This window comes from Microcaecilia unicolor, chromosome 1 (genome assembly GCF_901765095.1).
Source record: "Microcaecilia unicolor chromosome 1, aMicUni1.1, whole genome shotgun sequence".
NCBI classification, from domain to species: Eukaryota; Metazoa; Chordata; class Amphibia; order Gymnophiona; family Siphonopidae; genus Microcaecilia; species Microcaecilia unicolor.
In genome coordinates this window covers 49,656,359-49,671,484 of record NC_044031.1, presented here as the reverse complement: position 1 = coordinate 49,671,484, position 15,126 = coordinate 49,656,359, and positions in this window count along the sequence as shown.

The window sequence follows — 15,126 nt, the reverse complement described above, 5'->3', positions numbered from 1 at the left end:
TAACTTCCTCCCCCAGAGCCAAATGGAGTGCAGCAAGGGGACGTGGCCAATCAGAAACTGAAGAGGACAAAGATCTCAAATCTGCCTGACCTTTGGAGTTCAGCTAGAGATAGGGAAAGAAAGAGAAGCAGAAGTGCTGCCTGTGATTCTGCCCAATTAGGGATCCAATATTAAGTATCCCAACTAAGAGGAGTAGTGGAGATGAATAGATGGCTTGAGATGAGACTAGCTGTTAAGGGGGTAGTTATCAGGCTGCTCTAGAGCACTAACCCAAGTTATTTGCCCTTCAATGCATGCAATGCATGAAGTGTGCTACAACTGGTAAAACAACCACAGCTAAAAGCTAGGGTTATTTCCGAGCTGCAGCCCGATGCTCCCAGGCTACATATTAAGGGGGCTGCAACCTTCAGCAATAGCAGTAGCCAGAGTGACCCCATGCTGAAAGCCCTTCTCGGGCCTCCTACTCAAGGTCCCCACCAGACCCCCAACCCAAAGGATCCCCACTGTGTCCATCCTCCTCTCCCTGAAGTTTCTCATTCCTTAACTGAAAGGAAAGGGACAGGGGATGGGATTTGATATATCGCCTTTCTGTGGTTATAATCAAAGTGGTTTATATATTATATACAGGTGCTTATTTTGTACCTAGGGCAATGGAGGGTTAAGTGACTTGCCTAGACTCAGAAGGAGTTGTAGTGGGAATCAAACCTAGTTCCCCGAAGCAGTAACCCCTCCAGATCTCCAACCCCTGCCCTCCTGAAGGTGCCCCCCCCCCCCCCCATATCTAGACCTGCCTGTGTAAAATCCCTGCATCCTTAAATGAGAACCTGCCACTTGAAAAGTACTGGCACAGAGAACATAAAAACTAATTGTATGGAAGGATGGTACATCTAGTAATGTGTTCCACTGAACCTTCCCACTGAGTTTCCATGGAGGGGATCAGCAGTTTTAAATGGTCCAGAAATTGTTTGTCCCAAGTCACTGGGATCAAATCCTCTGTCTGGAGGCAAAGGACACCAACCAGATATCCACTGTGGTAGAAGAGGGAAAAGTGGGGTGGAGCAAGATGGCCGACAGCTGGTCAGAATGTTAGACCGCTATTTTCCTGCCTCTCTAATGGGGAGAAAGAGGAAGGGTAGTGATAAGAGGAGTAAAGGAATAAATGAATTCTTTGCTTCGGTCTTCACCATGGAAGATGTAGGAGAGATACCAGTGTCAGAAATGAATCAGTGTCAGTGATGAATCAGAGATACTGAAACAAATCTCTGTAAACTTGGAAGATGTAACGGGACACTTTGACAAACTAAGAGAAGCAAATTGCCTGGACTGGATGGTATACATCCCAGTGTACTGATAGAACTGAAAAATGAACTTGAATGATTGCACAATAATGTGTGAAGATATTTTGATGATTCACTGCATTCAATAGAAGCTAGAACAAAAGGTGTTGTAATTTAAATGCAATTATTGAACTGGCAGCGTAGTGCACATGTGTGGATAGTAGTAATATACAAGACAACAAAAACAAAAAAGCAAAAAAAAGTGTTTGAAAGAATATTAAGGATAGCACACAAGACACAGTTGGTTTGTGCACACACGGAGGTTGGGGGCAGTCGATGATTATAAAGTGGCATGTAATACAGGCTCACCAGTCGAGCGATACATAGTGCCTGAGTCATTTTATGAGACGTCCCCTTACAAAACAACAAATGTTCAGCATTAAGCATCATTTGTTCCACCAGTAGTGTGTTGTGTATATTCCTAGGATAAGCAGCATAAAATCTGTTTTACTGTTCTGGAATCTTGCCAGGTGTTTGTGACCTGGATTGGTCACTGTTGGAAACAGGATACTGGGCTTGATGGACCTTCAGTCTGTCCCAGTATGTCAACACTTATTTTCTTAGGTTCTTAACCCCTCCAGTTCCATGGACCAGCATCTTCAATGTCCTGGTCTGATGAGTCAGTCGGTGACTGCACCACTGGGAGCGTTAACAGAGCAAATTACAGCATCTCCCCTGGTGTTGAAAACATTGCTTAGCTTGGCAGAGAAGCAGTCACCCCCTAACCCATCAGAGGTAAGAGCAGGAAGTTCCATTAGTAAGTCTCCATTGGCGGCCTCAGGAGGTGTTGCTGTAGTTGCAGCCCTGCCTGGGAGCTTGCAGAGAGCGAGTGAGACTCCAGTCGGGCACTGTGTTCCTGAACCAGAGTCTGGAGCTGAGCAAGCGGCATGGGAAGTTCCCAGCTACACTTTTACCTTGAGGAGGCCAGCCACAACCTCATTGGACTCTATTTGGATCACTATTGAGGAGCTGGGTAAGCTAAATCTGCATTTAACAGAGATTATCTGGAGAATCTTACTGCAGAAATAAACCGGTACCAAACGTTGGAAAGTAAGGTAGATTCACTTTCTTAACATATTGCAGCTTTAATGAAAGATAATCTTTTAATGCATAATAAATTGTAGAGTTTAGAGAATGTTATTTGTAGTAAGAACTTATGAGTAATTAACTTTCCAAAAATACCTGTCATGGCCATGGACATGCCCTGTGTCCCGACCCACCTCCTTTTGGTTGTGGTCATGCTTCATGGCTCTCCCTGGGACTTCTAGTGGTTTCCCCTGCATGGCGGACTGCCAGTGCAGCCATCTCTGGTGCTTCATGGTGGTCTGCTCCCGAGCTGGTGTCCCTGGTGCCGGTCAATGCTGGATCCCTTAGGCACACACGTGCACTGGAGGACTAAAAGGCCAATGACAGGAATTCGTCTGAGACATCCAAAGATGACATCATGAGTAGGAGCCTTATAAGGGAGCTTGGGGTGCTTCTATCCTACCTTTGCAATGGGTTTCCTAGCCTGGTGTGAATGCCTGCATCTCCAACCTGTGGCTCCAGCTAGCCTGTTGTGGTCCCTGCCTGTGTCTCCTGTCTGCTTCTCCAGCTAATGACTCCAGCTAGCCTGCCTTGGTTCCTGTCTATGACTCCAGCCTGTGTCTACATTTACCTGCCTTGGTTTCAGTCTGTGTCTCCAGCCTGCGTCTCCTGCAGCATGCCTTGTTTCCTGCCCCTGGCTCTAGCCAGCTTGCCCTTGTCTACTTCTGGGTTGCTCCTGATCATCCTTACATTCTTCAAGATCCCTTCCACTTATCTAATGTTATTCAAAACTGGGCTAGCTCCTACCCTAGCCTGGGTGTGACTTGCCTGCTGCCAGTCGGGGCCTACCTTGCCTCCAGGTTAGTTAGACAACGTAAACTCGGCTGCGGCCCAAGGGCTCATCCACCCCTGATTCGTGACACTGACATCTCTGTTCAAGAAATGTTTAGAAAATATATGACAGAAATTCTAAGCATTCCCAAATCAAATTTACCTCAAGTGGTGAAAGCATATTATTTGCCTTTGAAATCTAAAGCTTCTATTTTAGGAGTGATAGCAGATTCTTTGGAACTGAGTGTTGATCCCCAACAAATGGGATTAACAACATTTCTGGAGACATCTATAGAGTTGCAGGTTACTCCAACTACCTTAGTTGTGACTTTTACTTTGAACTCTGAGAGGGACCGTTTATTACAACTGTTTTTTTTCTTAATATGGATGTATCTTTTTGTGGACTGAGGGTTCATGTGTTTCCTGTTGTGACATGAGCAACCCAGAGGAAGAGACAGCAGTTTCTCTTGATGCACCCGAGTCCTTCAGATTCAAGGTACTGTTAGCTATGTCAATTACCCAGGCTTCTTCTCACCTTTAGATTTATGAGTTCAGGGTAAGTCGTTTATTTGATCTGTAATCGGACATAAGCTGTCTGTACTGTTCTAGGCAAAGTATAGCATAGCTTCAACAGCCTGCTTAAACCATCCTCAAGAAGAAGCTTTACCTGTAGATTCTCAATTCTTAAGCAAATCTTCTCTATTGTAGAACTCAGAATAAACAAAGAAAATCCAACTTACAGTTCGGTTGCTTAGACAGAATTGTTGCCTTCTGTACAGTCTGCATCTAGTCCATTGCACTAACCACTAGGCTATTCCTCTGCTCCTGGGCTCTCTCACACAGCCTGCAGGGGCAGAGAGGGAGGGCTGGCCGTAGTTCAGAATCAAAAGTCAATAGGGATAGCTCACAAGGAGTCATAACAATGCACCCTGCTTCCATGAATATGGGGGCAGAACATTGCCTTTTTTTTTCCTGTTATGATTTTTACTTATCTCGGGTTCCTATTTGTAATTGCTGTACCCCTTAATTGAGAACTTTGTGAGAAAATGGCTGATAATTTTTCCCTTTTTTTGTTTTATATTTTCCTAAGAAATATTTGGTTAGTTTTCTTACTTTCTATATCAAGATGGTTCTTGTAAAATATATGAAAATTGCACAAATAAATTGAGGGAAAAGTAAAAGGATTTGGATTTAGCTCACACCTATTTAGAAGTAGCTCAAGGTGAGTTACATTCAGGTACGGTATGTATGGTATGTATTTTCCTGTCCCCAAAGCAGGGGCATAGCCAGACAGCAGATTTTGGGTGGGCCTAGGCAAGAAGTGGGTGGGCACCAAGTGTCCTCCCCCACCCCACACACCAAAAAAAATATCTCAGCTGGCGGGAAAATGCTTCTCCCCACCTTGGCAGTCTGCAGCAGGCATGCACTGAAAATTGAGCATGTGCAGGTACCAGTATCGTGGAGAGCAGCATTTTTGTTACCATCAGGGGGAAGTCTTCAGCTGGTGGAGCTTGGGATCCCCAACAGCTACTGCTAAACGTGTGCTACTGTTGGGTGGGCCTCAGCCCACCCAGGCCCACCTGTGGCTACGCCACTGCCCCAAAGGGCTTACAATCTAGATACCTAGGACTGGGATATGCTCAGTGGAGTGGAGGAGTGGCCTAGTGGTTAAAGCACCTGTTTTGATATCCAGAGGTGGCTGGTTCAAATCCCACCGCTGCTCCTTGTGATCTTGGGCAAGTAACTTAACCCTCCATTGTCTCAGGTACAAACTTAGATTGTGAGCCCTCCTGGGACAGAGAAATATCCAGTGTACCTGGCAACATGGCTGCGCAGGCTTCTGTTTCTGTGAGTCTGACGTCCTGCACGTACGTGCAGGACGTCAGACTCACAGAACCAGAAGCCTGCGCTTGCAGATCAGCAACGATTCTGGAATCCTAAAGAGTGACAAGATTCCATGCAGAATCTCAAAGAGTAGCAACATTCCATGTAGAACCCTAAAGAATAACAAGTGGAGGAGTGGCCTAGTGGTTAGAGCACCGGTCTTGACATCCAGAGGTGGCCAGTTCAAATCCTGCTGCTGCTCATAAGTACATAAGTACATAAGTAGTGCCATACTGGGAAAGACCAAAGGTCCATCTAGCCCAGCATCCTGTCACCGACAGTGGCCAATCCAGGTCAAGGGCACCTGGCACGCTCCCCAAACGTAAAAACATTCCAGACAAGTTATACCTAAAAATGCGGAATTTTTCCAAGTCCATTTAATAGCGGTCTATGGACTTGTCCTTTAGGAATCTATCTAACCCCTTTTTAAACTCCGTCAAGCTAACCGCCCGTACCACGTTCTCCGGCAATGAATTCCAGAGTCTAATTACACGTTGGGTGAAGAAATATTTTCTCTGATTCGTTTTAAATTTACCACACTGTAGCTTCAACTCATGCCCTCTAGTCCTAGTATTTTTGGATAGCGTGAACAGTCGCTTCACATCCACCCTATCCATTCCACTCATTATTTTATACACTTCTATCATATCTCCCCTCAGCCGTCTCTTCTCCAAGCTGAAAAGCCCTAGCCTTCTCAGCCTCTCTTCATAGGAAAGTCGTCCCATCCCCACTATCATTTTCGTCGCCCTTCGCTGTACCTTTTCCAATTCTACTATATCTTTTTTGAGATACGGAGACCAGTACTGAACACAATACTCCAGGTGCGGTCGCACCATGGAGCGATACAACGGCATTGCTCCTTGTGATCTTGGGCAAGTCACTTAACTCTCCATTGCCTCAGGTACAAACTTAGATTGTGAGCCCTCCTGGGACAGGGAACTACCCAGTGTACCTGAATGTAACTGACCTTGAGCTACTACTGAAAAAAAGGTGCCAGCAAAATCTAAGTAAATACATGATAAAGGGCTGGGTCCTTTTTTACAAAGCCATTCTAGCAATTCTTGTGCAGTAAATGAGAGGAAGTGCTCTCATTTGCCACGCGGGAATTTGTTAGCACGGCTTTGTAGAAGAAGCCCTTAGAGAACTATCTTTCTCTACTTGCACCTGCAGGTCAAAGCCTTGTTTGGTGAGGCCCTGAGAAGTCACTTAGATCTCAGGACAATAGAAAAAGGAGTTTGACTTCCAGGACATATTTCTGGATTCCTAACTCCTGCTGTCCAGGAAGCAGATTGGGCTTTGATCTAGGAAAGGAGCTTCAGAGCCTGTGAGGGTGAAGGGATAAAAAAGGAACTGCCCTGAACATTGTGACCAGGGCAGAAGAAAAACTGCTATGTACAAACGTATCCCTTTATGCTGTTTCCAGGGCAGTTTCACCCCTGCCAGTGCCAGGCAGACTTGTATGGTCTGTGTCCCCTATATGGCAAAACAGTTTGGGATGGGCTGAAGTAGGCTTTGATGGCAAACTCCTGTGACTGGAACGTAAGGACAGTGCAGGGCGGACTTCTATGGTCTGTGTTCCAGAAATACCAAAGAAAGATCAAGTATTTTATAACACATTCATTGTTAGTTTAATCATGACTTGAAAATGAGTGTGACTGTTGGGCAGACTGGATGGACTGTTCATGTCTTTATCTGCCATCATCTACTATGTTACCATCAGGCTTATTTTCGAAAGAGAAGGACGCCCATCTTTCGACACAAATCGGAAGATGGGTGTCCTTCTCACAGGGTCGTCCAAATCAGTATAATCGAAAGCCGATTTTGGACGTCCCCAACTGCCTTCCGTCGCAGGGACGGCCAAAGTTCATGGGGGCATGTCGAAGGCGTAGCGAAGGCAGGACTTGGGCGTGCCTAACACATGGATGTCCTCGACCCATAATGGGAAAAAAAAAGGCGTCCCTGACGTGCACTTGGACGACTTTACCTGGTTGTGTTTTTCTTATGACCAAGGCACTAAAAGGTGACCAAACTGACCAGACGACCACTGGAGAGAATAGGGGATGACCTCCCCTTACTCCCCCAGTGGTCACTAACCCCCTCCCACCCTCAAAAAAAATCTTTAAAAATATTTTGTGCCAGCCTCAAATGTCATACTCAGGTCCATCACAGCAGTATGCAGGTCCATGGAACAGTTTTAGTGGGTGCCGTGCACTTCAGGCAGTCAGACCCAGGCCCATCCCCCCCCCCCCCCCACCTGTTACACTTGTGGTGGTAAATGTGAGCCCTCCAAAACCCGCCACAAACCCACTGTACCCACATTTAGCTGCTCCCCTTCACCCATAATCGCTATGGTAGTGATGTACAGTTGCGGGTAGTGGGGTTTGGGGGGCTCAGCACACAAGGTAAGGGAGCTGTGTACCTGGAAGCAATTTCTGAAGTCCACTGCAGTGCCCCCTAGGGTGTCCGATTGGTGTCCTGGCATGTCAGGGGGACCAGTGCACTACGAATGCTGGTCCCTCCCACGACCAAAGGGCTTGCATTTGGTCATTTCTGAGATGGGCGTCCTTGGTTTCCATTATTGCCGAAAATCAGAAATGACCAAGACTAGGGATGACCATCTCTAAGTACGACCTAAATTTCAAGATTTGGGCGTCCCTGACCGTATTATCGAAACAAAAGATGGACGTCCATCTTGTTTCGATAATACGGGTTTCCTCACCCCTTCATCGGATGTTTTGTGAGGACGTCCTCAGCAAAACTTGGGCATTCCTTTCGATTATGCCCCTCCTTGACAAGACAAGACAAATAAAGAGCCCTGCAGCTAAAATTAAATATTTTGTGAGTGACAGCTGGGTCACATTAGATACATATACCACCACCAAGAACTATACTGGCTTTGGGCACTTTTTTCTTTTTTTACTTTCTTCTATTCTCTACTTAATAGCATTCTTTTATTTTCTTTCTATATTAGATTGTAAACCGCTTTTAGCATACTGCAAGTATAAGTGCTTTTAAACAAAGAATAGACAATTTACATATACGGAGTGCTAGATATAAATGCCAATTTTGCTACTTACGGCAGTAATTTTATATAGGTTTTCCACAAATACATTCCTGGGGACAGAGTTTGGGAGGAGCAGGAGTTGAGTTGTAACGTAGATGTGCATTTTATAAAATATGTGAGAACACACTTTCCGGTCGATATTTAAAACCATTTAACCAGCTGAATATTGCCGGTTAGCACTTAGCAGATAAGTGGTTATATCACATAATATAATTGGCTATCCACTAATATTCAGCACATCACTGTCTAAGAGTGGTGGTCAAATTAGGGCTAGGTTTACTTGGCCGCTTGAGTTGAAGCTGGCCAAAAAAAGGCCAGATATTCAACGCTGGTCATTGAAAACGGCCTGGAATTGAATATCCGGGCTTAGTGCCAACCAAAGGAGATAGGCCGGATACCTCCCACAGTCTCAATATCTGCCCAATAGATTATACACAGACATATTTACACTGACTTCTCAGCAGGTGAAATGTGTGTGTTATCGTTTGCACACTGGATCTGGGGGCCTATTTTTAAAGACACATAGGTGATATATCATCTTACTAAATAGCTCATACACATTTTCTTATCAAAACTTGTAAATTAGTGACCCATTATGTAAATCATCAGGATCTGATCACCAGAAATTAATCATCATCAACTTTACAAATGTCCAATTTTTAAATAGCCTTTACCTTTTGTGCAAATAAAAAAAAATCAGAAAAAATACTTAGCTACACAATGTGGTCAAATTAATGTTCTTTAGCAAAATTCACGATGCAAATATTTCCCTCAGCTCAACAGATTAAATGCATTGATTCCACTCCTCCAACATGATCTCATGTTTCATCCAGAAATTGCTTCAAAGAGAGTCTCTTACATAGCTAGTTTCAGCCCACACTTCCTGTACACAAATCCAAAGCAAACAATACCAGGCCACAGCTTTCTTCAAACAAGATCATTCCAAGGCTATATAAAATGGGCTCAAAATAGGCACATAAGAACATGAGAGTAGCCATACTGAGTCAGACCAATGGTCCATCTAGCCCAGTATCCTGTTTTCTGAACAGTGGCCAAGCCAGGTCACTCACAAGTACCTGGCAGAAACCCAAACTGTGGCAACACTCCATACTACAAATCCCAGGGCAAGCAGTTGCTTCCCATGTCTGTCTCAATAGCAGACTATGGACGTTTCCTCCAGGAATTTGTCCGAACATTTTTAAAACCTAGATACGCTAAGTCACAAAGGACCGCTGCAGCTGCTTGCTCTGAATGAAGTTATATTGGAAAAGGCAGGGCCGGCACGATGGAAGTAGCCACAGCGTGCAAGAGAGCCACAGTCCTGCGCAGCTTTGCTGTATAATTAGTACTGGTAATGGGAGAGAGACATCAAAAACTCCTGCATGCTGGCCGGGGGTTAGGGGAAGGTGAGACAGGGGCAGTGCCGGGCAGGGAGAGAAATTGGAGCAGTGCAGGGGTAGTAGGGAGAAAGACAGTGGGGCAGGGAACGAGACAGGAGCACTATGGGGGGGGGCAGAGAGAGAGAGAGGCAGGAGCAGTGCCAGGGGGAGGGCAAAGAGAAAGAAAATCACTGTTGGTGAGGGGGAGATAGAGGCAGTGCTAGGTGTGGGGGGGTAGAGATAGACAAGAGGGGCAATGCTGAATGATATGGGAGAAACAGAGAGACAGGCAAGGGGGGCAGTGCCAGATAGGGGGATATGATAGATGACATGGGGAGAAAAAGAGAAAGAGAGATTCAGAGGCAATACTGCATGGGAAGAGGAGCTAGAGGGGGCAATCCTGCACAGGGGAGAGAAAAAAATGGGGCAATGCTGGATGGAGAAGAGAGAGAGACAGGGGCAATATTCCATGGAAGGGAAAGAGATGGGGCAATGCTGGATGGGAGGAGAGAGACATAGGCAATGCTGAATGGTGCAGGGGGAAGAGGGATGAGAGAGACAGAGGAAATATTGCACACCAGGGACAATGCTTGATGGTGGGGTGGATAGAGACATAAGAGGAGATGCAGGATGGCTGGGAAAGAGAAACATGAGAGGAGCTGCTGGATAGAAGGGGGAGAGAAACAGACACAGAGGAGCTGCTGGATGGTGTGGGGGAAGAAAGATACAGAGAGGAGCTGCTGGTTGGCAGGTGGAAGAGAGAGAGAGAGAGAAAGAGAAGCTGGATGGAGGGAGTGAGAGGAGAGAAGAAAGAGTAACTGAAAGACTGGGGAATAAGAGGAAGGAGAATGGGAGGGCCAGGGTGAGGGAAAGAGATGGAAAGCTGTAGGTAGATGGTTTATGGTTTATTTAAAATTTAATATACTGCCCTTCCTGCAAAAACATCATAGGGCGGTTTACATCAAAGGGAAAATTTAACATTAAAAGAAAACTAGAAAGGAATGCTATTTCTAAGACAGGAAAGACACCACTCATACAACAAAGTATTATAAATAATATAAATAACACAAATTAAAATAATCAACAGTGAATCTGTGGTGTGTGGCCACTCTTCAATCTCCAGACCAAAAGCCTCTGGAATAGGTATGATTTCAAGGCTGTAGGAAATTTAGGATAAGACAATTCTAAACAAACATTAGGCGGGAGGGCATTTCAAAGAGATGGAGCAGTACAATAGATAGAATGCACTATTTCTAGTTGATTCCGCTTAACATTCCTTGGTGATGGGATGAGCAATCGATAATCATTAAAAGATCGAAGGAATCTATGTGGAGCACAGGGAATAGAAAGAGCATCAAGATAAGGAGTACCAGGAAGCAGGGCCTTAAATGTAAAGATTAAGATCTTAAACTGTTTACGACAGATAATAGGAAGCCACTGATAAAAGAAATACAGGGGTCCTTTTACCAAGCTGTGGGGAAAAGGGCCCTGCGCTAGCGGCGGCGGAGGCCATTGTTCCCATGCACCAGGGCCCTTTTTACCGCAGTGGGAAGACCCCTGGCACACATGGCCATACAGTGAGAGAATTCTTACTGCATGGCCATGCGACAGGGAGCCCTTACCGCACCCGGCGGTAACCGGGCAGCGTGCGGCAATTCCTGATTACCATTGGGTTAGCGCTGTGCAAGCCATTTCCGTGGGTTTTCTTTTTCCCTCGGAAATGGCGCACGCTCAGGATAGGACTACAGCCAGCGGCCATGTTGGGAGAGTGGTAGTTTTGGAAGAGCGAGCGGTAAGCCCGTGTTGGGCTTACCACTGCTCTATAAAAGGGCCCCAAAAAAGAAGTGTAATACGATCAAACCACTTAATAACAAGACGGAAATACTGGGACATTTATGGTATCCTTTCTAACCTAAGAAAATTGGTTTTGGCCTTCAAAAGCTAGTTAGCCAGTCCTGAAAGTGTCACTGAGTTTTCTAGGGTGTGCCCTGCAAAAAAAAAAAAAAAAAGGTGACAAACACCAGAGTCCAGCTGCAGTAACAGATTGTGAAATACTGAGTAGTGCAGACAGGAAGACAAGCAGGAAATGATTGTGATATTCTGCAAAGAAAAGGACTGTAACAGCTGTTGATGCTATTTTGTTTTTGAATTGTTATTATTTGCCTGGTAAGCGGAAGATCCAGATTGACCAGCAAGGGATGGACTGCTTGGTTTCATCAGAAATAGATTAGACTGCTTTTTTAGAAGATACTCAAGATGTAATTAACGATAGGCCCCCACTCTTGGTCACTCTGGCTTCCCAAACCAATACAAATTTGATATTGAAAAAATACTTCTCTAAGAAAGATGAGCAATTATTGAGGGGCAAAAATTTCAGTTTTTCCTGATATATCCCAACCAACACAACTTAGGCATAAGGCTTATTTTAGTGCTGAAACCTAGGGCTGTTGCTTTGGGAGCTATTTTTGTCTTGAAATTTCCCTGTAACTGTATGATATCATTGCAAGGCAAAAAGTTTATTTTGGGGGGATTCACTACAATTGGAACAATATTTGAATAGCCATGAGAAGTATCTACTGTTTTGAGATTATAGAAGTACATTAATAGTATAAGGGCATTTATTAATATTGGGGGAGGGGTTACTCTAACGTGCTTTTCTTGGATTTTTTTTTTCTTTAGTCATAAGGGTATGGCTATCTCCTTTGATGTGGGCTTGTTGGTTTACATGGAGGGGCATTATCGAAAGGGACGTCCAAGTTTTGATGAGGATGTCCTCGCAAAACGTCCCGATGCAGGGGCGGGGAAACTCGTATTATCGAAACAAGATGGACGTCCATCTTTCGTTTTGATAATATGGTCAGGGACGTCCAAATCTTGAAATTTTGTTCATCCTTAAAGATGTTCGTCCCTAGACTTGGTCGTTTCTGATTTTCGGCAATAATGGAAACTAAGGATGTCCATCTCAGAACGACCAAATGCAAGCCCTTTGGTCCTGGGAGGAGCCAGCATTTGTAGTGCACTGGTCCTCCTGACATGCCAGGACACCAAACGGGCACCCTAGGGAGCTCTGCAGTGGACTTCAGAAATTGCTCCCAGGTACATAGCTCCCTTACCTTGTGTGCTGAGCCCCCCAAACCCCCCTAAAACCCACTACCCACAACTGTACACCACTACCATAGCCCTTACAGGTGAAGGGGGCACCTAGATGTGTGTACAGTGAGTTTCTGGTGGATTTTGGAGGGCTCACTGTTTCCTCCACAAACGTAACAGGTGGAGGGTATGGGCACCCACTAAAACTGCTTCAGGGACCTGCATACTGCTGTCTTGGACCTGAGTATGACATCTGAGGCTGGCATAGAAGCTGGCAAAAAATATTTTGAAAGATATTTTTTGAGGGTGGGAGGGGGTTAGTGACCACTAGGGGAGTAAGGGGAGGTCATCCCCAATTCCCTCCGGTGGTCATCTGGTCATTTCAGGCACCTTTTTGTGCCTTGTTCGTGAGAAAAACACGACCAGGCAAAGTCATCCAAGTGCTCGTCAGGGACGTCCTTTTTTTTTCCATTATTGGTCGAGGACATCCTAGTGTTAGGCATGCCCAAGTCCCGCCTGCTGCGCCTCCGATATGCCCCCTTGAACTTTGGCCGTCCCTGCGAAGGAAAACAGTTGGGGACATCCAAAATCAGCTTTTGATTATACCGATTTGGACGACCCTGTGAGAAGGAAGTCCATCTTCCGATTTGTGTCGAAAGATGGGCATCCTTCTCTTTCAAAAATGAGCCCGATAGTAACATAATAAATGATGGCAGATAAAGACCTGTATGGTCCATCCAGTCTGCCCAACAAGATAAACTCATTTTACATGGTATGCAATACTTTCTTTGTATACCTGAGTTTGATTTGTCCTTCCCATTCTCAGGGCACAGACCGTAGAAGTCTGCCCAGCACTGTACTTGTACTAAAAGTTCTGAAGCTAATGTTGATGCACCCTAAAATTTACATTCCAGCCCATCCCTATCTATTCAGTTATGATCAGGGCACAGACCATAGAAGTCTGCCTAGTACTAGTCTGCCTAGTACTAGTTTTGCTTCCCAATTACCGGTGTTGCCACCCAATCTCTGCTAAGATTCCTTGGATCCATTCCTTCTAAACAGGATTCCTTTATGTTTATTTATTTATTTATTACATTTGTACCCCATGCTTTTATCCCACGCATGTTTGAATTCTATTACTGTTTTCATCTCCACCACCTCCCATGGGAGGGCATTCCACGTATCCACCACCCTCTCCGTGAAAAAATACTTTCTGACATTACTCCTGAGTCTGCCCCCCCTTCAACCTCAATTCATGTCCTCTAGGTCTACCGCCTTCCCGTCTCTGAAAAAGGTTCATTTGCGGATTAATACCTTTCAAATATTTGAACGTCTGTATCATGTCACCCCTGTTTCTCCTTTCCTCTAAGGTATACATTTTCAGGTCAGTAAGTCTCTCCTCGTACGCTTTGCAACGCAAATCCCATACCATTTTTGTAGCTTTTCTTTGTACTGCTTCCAGTCTTTTTACATCTTTAGCAAGAAACGGCCTCCAAAACTGAACACAATACTCCAAGTGGGGCCTCACCAATGACTTGTAGAGGGGCATCAACATTTTTGGGTGTGGAGTCAGTATATAGGGTGGTGTGGCAGTTACAGGGAGTAGTTTGAGGATAGAGCAGTTTGCAGGGTGGTGGGGCAGTTGCAGAGGGTAGTTTTTGAGGATGTGGCAGTTTAAGGGGTGCTGTGGCAGAATTGTGAGGTAGGTTTTTGGCTATGGGGGCAGTTTGGGTGGTAGGACAGTTGTGAGAGGAATAATTTGGGGGCAGTTTGGGAGTTAGGAAGAGTAGAGAATTCCACTTTTTTAACTGCCTGCTCTGTCCTCTAACTGCTGCATTTCACTCTAAATTTCTGTGCAACAGAAGCTAGAACTCCTTTCCCTATAGAAATGCATTGGGCCACATTTATTTTTTTGGGGGGGGGATAATTTATCTGGAACCCTACATCCAATTTGGCCCATTTTTGAACTCAAGTGTGTCTTTTTACTCTTTTTTCCCCACATACCAAGTTTCATCCTAGTCCACTTATTATTCTCGGCTACAGAAGCTGGAACTCCTCCCATGGAAAAGCATGGGGTCATTTTTGGGGGTGCTTACATCTCTGAAACCCCTAGTGCAATTTGGCCCATTTTCAAACTCATTGTGTCGTTTTATTGTTTTTTTTTTTTCCTTCATGCTAAGTTTCATCCCATACCTTTAAATATTCAGAAATTCAATCAAGGTCTAAACTCTATAATTGGTTACACATTATATTACAAATTGCTCACTAGTAACCGTTTAACATTTATAAAAAGTATTCTTTATTAATGAATCAATACAGTATTCCTAAAATTAAATCCATTCCCTTAACCCATAGTTACATCAAACATACATGCTCACAATTCACCAACACATTTAAAACCATAAGCAATTTTCCAAGATACTGTTTCAACACAATTAAATAACATATATCTGGCAATACTTTTCATCAATATATGGTCATAGCTCTTCAATCTCTTCAATCTCTTCAAGTCACT